Consider the following 7974-nt stretch of genomic DNA (forward strand, 5'->3'; position numbering starts at 1 on the left):
AAAAAGGGAAGCTCTGTGGGATAGTCTGTATGTTAAATGTGTTGCTCTGGTTGGTTAATAAATAAAACACTGATTGGCCAGTAGCCAGGCAGGAAGTATAGGTGGGACAAAGAGAGAGGAGAATTCTGGGAAGTAGAAGGCTGAGGCAGAGAGACGCTGCCAGCCACCACGATGAGAGCAGATGTAAGGTACCAGTAAGCCATGAGCCACGTGGCAACTTATAGACTAATAGAAATGGATTAATTTAAGATATAAGAACAGCTAGCAAGAAGCCTGAGCCATTAGGCCAAACAGTTTAAATAATATAAGCGTCTGTGTGTTTATTTTATAAGTGGGCTGTCAGACTGCCAGGACTTGGTGGAACCTGAAATGAAAACTTCAGCTACAGAACTACTTGGTGGCCATTTTTTGTTATTGTCTAAGGCATATTTGGGCCATCTCTTACTACAGAGACAGACAAACAGGAATCTTTAAGCAAGGCATTAAGGTGAGAGATTTTAAAAGTCCAAGAAGGCTTCCTAGGGGAGAGGTGATACTGATGAGATTGGAAACCTTATTTCCCATTTCTGCAGCAGAGAGGAAAAAAAAAAAAAAAAAAAAAACAAATGTGATCCCAAGCCAAGGCCCCAGGCATCCCTAAGGCCAAGGATGGATCTGTACCAGGCACAAACCACCAGGCAACTCGTCAGATATAAGGCAGGGGTCTAAGGCCTGTGAAGACAAGGACTCCCCAGAAGTCCAACAGCACTTACTGCTTTGTCAAACCAGAAAAATGTGTTAGTCTTACACAGCCTGAGGATGTACCCGAAGACGAGAAATGTATTTCAAACCGCAGACATGGGAGATGGCTAGAAATTTTTGCCTGTGATAGGGACTGACCATAGCCAGTGAAGATCATGGTCCGGGGTACCCTCAGTTTCAAGAATACCAGTGGGATGTCGGATGCCCAACAGTCATTTCCACGGATCCAGGAGACTGTTTATGCTGGTTGAAAAGTGGGGGACTCACCAATCGAAGTAGCCTGTGTTGTGTGTAGGATCCCGCGGCAAGGCAAATGGACAGTGGGCTGTCTTGGATGTAGCAGACTCCCCTGGTACAGGTTTACAGGTTTACAGGTGCAAAACGCTCGGGAGGGCCCATTGAGTTACAGCACCATATGATGATTTTTTTCGCAGCGCTCTTGCCCCCAAAGAAAAGTCACAACACATGATAGAATCTACTAACAAGAGTTTTATAAAGGCAAAGAGAAAGGAATAGATGTGATCAGGCCTGTGGAAGGACACATGAGAAAGAGGGCAGGGGAACATGGGGCCCACCTTATAAAGGCCAGGATGCACCTGTGCACACAGGCCCATGTGGCTATTTCACACATGCACATGGATCATGTGGTCACATCTGCATGAGTACGTGACCATGTAACCATGGGGCATGAGTTACATAGGACATATGACCCAGAAATGACTAGGCGGAGATGACTAAGTGTCCTGCAGGGCATGCATGACCATGAGAGCATGGTTGGAATTCCTATCAATATGGTAGTAGAAATAATTATATTTACTTCTGTGGATAAGTGTACCTGTTTGCATGTGATTTCTCACTACTATTCTGTGATTCACCAATGATCAAATTTGAGTCTATGCTAGCATAACAACAAACTGTGAGTAACTGTATATTATTGACTTTCAACTTGATTGATTGGAGAAAAGCTTATGAGTTAGCAAAGTTAATCATTGAGTGTATTTCCAGAGAGCATTTACTAAGGGGTAAAGAATTACTATAAATGTAGGTGACATCATCCCACAGGCTGGGGTCCAAGATGGAATCAAGAGGGAAAGACCGACCTTGTGAGCACACAGGCTCACTCTTCACTCTGTGCTCAGGCTGCTGGTTTTTGAACTGTTCTGCCACACCACCTCCATCCTCCCAGGTGGACCAATGCCTCTGACACTCTGAGCTAATATGAATTTTTATGCTTTAATTTATGTATGTCAGTTAATCTGTCCAATAACAAACTTATCTGTGGGAATGATTAAACAGTTTAATTCTTAAACATTGACAATGTTCTTCTAACATGTAATTTAGATTTGCTATAAACTTTTATTAACCCTGTGTGTTAAAATACAGGATTAATCAATAAAGAAGTAGAAATGAAGTAAATATTGACCAAACAAAAAACTAGAAGTTCCATTAATCCATTAAGAATAAAAGCAAAAAAATGCAAAACTGATTGTATATAAATAATGTAAATATTTGAAAAGCAAACATTTTTTAATTGGGTTTTATTTATCAACTTTGGAAAATAAACTTCCCTACTTGACTGGTACATTTTAAGAATCATTTTCAAGACACAGCTCAGCTGCCTGGTGCTTGGCGATTTCTCTCTCTCTTTTTTTTTTCTTATTTAAAAAAAAATTATTCATTTTACATACCAACCACAGATTACCCCTCCTCCCTCCTCCCACTCCCCATCCCTGCATTCCCCTCAACCCATCCCCCATCCCCTCCTTCAAAAGGGTAAGTCCATGTCCATGGGGGGACAGCTAAGCCTAGTTCATTCAGTTGAGGCAGGACCAAGCCCCTCCCCACTGCACCAAGGGAGAGGAAGGCATCTGACAATAGGTAATGGGATCCAAACAGTCAGCTCATGCACCAGGGTTTCCTTCTTTTTAACTTGACGCTAATTACCATCTTGGACTTCAAATCTGACTGCACCTCAGTGTACTATGGCATCTCATTTATTAAGCTCCAAAGTTAGCAATAGATAAAAAAAATAAAGACTTATTTAACACAGTTTCCAGCAACATAGAGGTTATTCAATGACTCCACAATTAATTTATTTCATAAATATGCATATATTCAAGTGGTAATGTGAAGCTCACTCTCTTTTTTTTGTTTATTTGTTTGTTTGTGGGTTTGTTTGTTTTTTTTTGTTTGTTTGTTTTTTTGAGACAGGGTTTCTCTGTGTAGTTTTGGTGCCTGTCCTAGATCTTGTTCTGTAGACCAGGCTGGCCTTGAACTCACAGAGATCCACCTGGCTTTGCCTCCTGGGTGCTGGGATTAAAGGCGTGTGCCACCACTGCCCAGTGCTGTGAAGTCTCTTTAAGAAGATATATAAAATCACAATCCAAAAAGATTGTGGTCCTGTAGATAAAGATTCAATTACTTGCTCTGAATAGGCCTGTGTGGGGAGAATACGTATTCAATGTCAGTAACTCTTTCAAATCCACTGGTCTTTTCATCCTGCTTATTACCTTGTTATGAGGAAGATTGAGAGTTTGTAGAAATAACAGTAACTAAAATGGCATATTCTGTTCAAGATGCAACTATTGAGAGAGGAAGATGGGCTGGACTTGGGTCTCAGGACAGAACTGCCCATGCGTCAGTTTTCTGCCTGCTTTAGAAGAGGGTCAAGACATGGTCAGGTTTGGAACAAGAGGTTGCCCTTTCTGCTGGCTACTTGCAGCAGTGGCCCGACTGACTCTATGGGGGAAACTGTCAGCATACAGATGAGCCACACTACCTCCCAAATCATCTGGCTAAATCTGTGGTACTCAGTAAGAAATCTATCCTAGCAATGAAACTAAACATGAATTTTTCTACTATGAGGGAAATAGGTTATCTGATTTACCTGATTATTACAGGGCTTACATAGTTCAGAAATTTTACCATTGCTTAGTGGTCAAAGAAAGCTCCATAAGAAAGTGCTTAACATATCAGGTTTTAGCAAAATAATTTGAAAGTCTAGTGTAGTGCTTCAGGTCAGTAATCTTAGTCCCTGGGAGGATGTGAATTCAAGGCCATGATGGACTGTATGAGTTCGATACAAATTGAGCTACAGAGTGAGAGTATGTCTAATAAAATAGCAATGAACATCAAAAATGAAAAGCCAGAAACAAAACAAACAAAAGATTTCCATGGAGGAAATACTCCTGTAATAAGTATAAAGAAATTATGAAAACAAGACTATAACACGTACTATCCTTTACATTAACTTCTATATATTTATATGGATAACGTTGTGCATTTGTTACTTTTTTGGCATTATAATGGAATGCCTGTGATGACAACTTATGATGTGGGTGAATTTATTATGCTTATGGTCCAGAGGGTTCAGTCCACATGGCTGGGAGACATGGTGGAGTAGAGCATTTTGGCCATGCAGCCAGGAATCACAGAAGAGGGGATGCACTCCTCAGGTGGCTGTCTCCTTTGCTCCTGTTTATTCAGTCCCAGCCCCCATTTCAAAGGCCACATAACTCCCACACTCAGAGTGGACCTTTTCCACCTGCAAATCCTTCCTGAAAAGTCTCCCCCAGATATAATCAGAGGTATGCCTCTCTAATTTCTTAGGTGATGCTAAATCAAGTGAAGCTGACAATGTATTAATACCACACCTTGTTAAACATACCCCATTGTTTGATGTTTCTATGCCTTTCTTCAACTTTGGTTTGAAAAGAGAGTTTTCAAGGACATGTTTCCTGGGAGCCATTATCAATAGCAGCAATTCCTGCCCCGGAAGGTAAGAGAACTGCTGTCAAAATGAAGAGACATGACTTAAAATTTCCAATGCTCACACCTGAATTTATACCCTCAGTTTCTTCTTTATGAGTTTTCTTTGCATTTAAATGAAAACTAATTCACAGGAGATAATAATATGAAGCTTTAATAAATGGACACATTATAGAAAATTTAAATCAGCTTAATTAGCAAATCTATTGCCTCAACTGTCTGCCATTGCTTTGTGTGAAAAAAATTTAAAGGCTCGGATTAATTATTTTAAAATAAACAATATCATGTTCCATTATAAACTACAGTTACTGCACAATGCAATATAACACAGAGTGTGTATCATACTAAAACCTTTCATCCTCTGATGATAGTCTTGATTTTTAACTTGATTGGATCTAGAACCAATCAAGAGACAAATTGCTGAGTTCTGCACTCTGGCATGCCATCAGAATCCAGCTTCTTCAGAACTCTCCAGTGAAGGATTAGAGACAAGTGGATCTCCAAGATTTCTCCAGGTCGTGAGAGTCAGATGAGGAGCTCTGGGCCTGGATACAGCAAATTGCACCTAATGTAAAAGAGGCACTGTAGACAGATGTTGTTGTTATGACTAAACTTGGCCATGGATTTCTTCAGTTTTTGGAGCTAAATTGTGGGAACAATTTGGAAATGTACTGTAGAAGGAATTTTATCTGTGTCCTGCCCAGCCCTGAAGTTGGAATGAATCTCTCCCACCCACAGTCACACAGCTCTTTATAAAATAATTATTCAGAGGCTTATATTAATTACAAACTATATGGCTTTTGGCTTAAGCTTCTTGTTAGCTAGCTCTTATAACTTAACTCAGCCTATTTCTATTAATCTGTGTGTTGCCAAGTGGTGGTGGCATTGCCGGTTTGCTGACATCTTGTTGCTCCTTGGGGAGTGGAAACCACCACACTTATCAAAGGTGGAAGGATTGAAAAATACTAAACTTATTTGAAGTATTTTCCCTGGAGAAAAGAACACATTCAAGGCACTCCACTAAGAAAAGAGGTGCCTATGAGGGGTACTACAGGTCTCCTGAGTTCAGAACAACCTAACACACCAAGTCAGTGTGGACAAGGTCCATGTCTAGACCTGGCATCAGAACAGGACACGGTCCTCTGGTGCTAGGTTGCAGGCATGGTAAAAGCAACAATTACTGGGTTAGGAAGGTTCCTGACCAGATTTCAAAGGTAGGCTTGGGTGCCAAAGCAATTCATGCCTGGGTCCAGATATACTTCCTCTTTTTCCCTCTTCATGTTTACTGTGAATAATGTTGTAATGGATCTGAGGCAATGGGCATCACTTCAGCAGGCTGACTTCACCTTCTTTGAGTATGTAATCAAGAGTGGAATTAATGGATAATGCATGAGAGTTTCTCAAATAAAGTAGAATGATAAAGTATGCCTTTTCTTGTTGAAATTTGCTGTGTAGAGGCATGAAAATACATGTCCATGGTATCTTATGCAGCAGGATTCTAACTTCCCAAAGATTAATAAAATTTCTGACAATGCCATGCTCAAATAGATGTCTACGAACTTTCTGTAATGTGAGAATGACACATTCAGCTGAGGCAGCTTCATGTTTCTTAGAATTGCTTTTCCATGTGGAAATAAAAGCAATTTACTTTTGTCATTGTGAGTTTAAGTTACCTCCTTGGAGACTGAACTTCATCCACATTATTTCTGAGTATGAGATAGCATAGCACACTGCACATAGAAAAGGCACCATTAACCTACAAAATTCTTATCACCCAGGGAACTGCTGGAATTGGTGAATATGTAACCCATCAGAGTAAAATTCTAACCTGCTTATTGGACATTGACCTTATCAAGAGATGAAAACAGACAGTGGACAAGCCTGCTGACATGTGCAATGCTCTTCCAAACTGTCCACTCACATAAACGAAGTCTCTGTCTAGATTTTGCCACCAAGTAGAAAAACTAGCAATGACATTTTCTTAGACTACAGTTTATTCTTTCCAACTAATATGCTAATATCTTCTAGCAGTTTTCCTTTCTGATATTAATACAGAGTTATTTCATTATAAGCAAAAGTTTGGCTTTATTTTTTGCTTTATGGAAAATTTATTACAATACTCCAATAGGGCCTTAATTTTTCTTTTCAACATCTTGCTGTGCAGCTTTCTTTGCCCTTTTTGCTTGGATGCAAAGAACCGGCACTGGCCCAAGCCATTTGAAGCCCGGCAAAACCTTAAAATCCCTCTCTTGTGTGATGACTGGCTTTCTCCTTTTTGTAGACATTCTGGATGCGATCACAGGTCCTGTTAGCAGAGTGGCCAATTTAAGCTCTTCAGCAGAACTATCTCCCTTCATTGGAGCTGAAGGCTTCCGGGGAAAAGTATGAACTTGGAACACTGCTCATTCAGGTGCTACATGTTAGCCTGAGGTGGTCCAGTGGATTTGTTTCGCCTTCTTGGGTCCACAGCGATGCCGATAGTGTGAGCCACTTTCTTATGGATCTAAGCCATCTTTTGTTCTTCCAGGCTGAAACCCCTGCCAGCTTAGACGTTGGTATGGTTGTAGGGCACCTAACTATGAGCCTGATGGGACCTGACGCAGGGCGAGGGCCAAAGCTGGGCATTTTCGCCCGCCAGGACTTGCATCAACAGATTTTGTGTGCTGGCTGGTTGAACCAAGTTCACCGTACCAATCCTTGTGGAAGTGGGGTTTCAGTCAGGATCACACCATTCTGGCTAGGAGCCATGGCTGCCCCCTGTGCAGGAGAGCGCCCGAGCAGAAAGGCAGGGTTTGGCTTTTTAATGCACCTTTTAAACACCTAACAACATAACTGATTAAGAAGTAAGCTTATGTGAAGATGAAAACCTAATATGAATTCCAATATTTGCATAATTCTGCTTATAAATACTCTGGAGAAAGTTCTAGAAGCATAGATCTCGGCAGCAGTTCCTGGCTGTGGTTTTATTATTACTCTAGTTACTTCTTCATCAGCTCCCAAATTCCAATGAAATTCTAATACACAAGCAGGATTGATTGCTCTAATAATATTCTCATTATATTATATGTAACGAACTCCTTCATATTTTTGAGTCTCATATTTTAAGAAGACATTGTAGATAAGCTTAATTTTCAATGTCAAAGGCTAGTGTCTGCTCTGCCCTGGATATAGTGATCCCCAGAGTACTAGCTGGAAGCCTATATCTTGTTTGATGGAACATTTATTTGACATTTTTGGTCACAACAAGCTCTAGTCTTGCATTGAATAGCACCTGGAACTGGGCAGTCTGGAGATGAATAGATTGAGAGGATGTCTGCCCATGTTAGTTAAACATCATTGACAGATTGACTGGATTTAGAATCACCTAAAAGACACACCTTTAGGCATGTGTCTTAAGGTTTGTCAGAGAGGTTGACATAAGGACAGACATTCATCCTGAATATCATGACATCATCCTATGGACTG

At 40.6% G+C, this 7974-nt stretch overlaps 1 pseudogene; it reads right to left on the reverse strand.

The window, feature by feature from the left end:
- Window positions 1-6641: 6641 nt before the first annotated feature.
- On the reverse strand, window positions 6642-7257 carry LOC114689288 (annotated as a pseudogene).
- Window positions 7258-7974: the final 717 nt, after the last annotated feature.

Source organism: Peromyscus leucopus, unplaced genomic scaffold (genome assembly GCF_004664715.2).
Source record: "Peromyscus leucopus breed LL Stock unplaced genomic scaffold, UCI_PerLeu_2.1 scaffold_1637, whole genome shotgun sequence".
NCBI lineage: Eukaryota > Metazoa > Chordata > Mammalia > Rodentia > Cricetidae > Peromyscus > Peromyscus leucopus.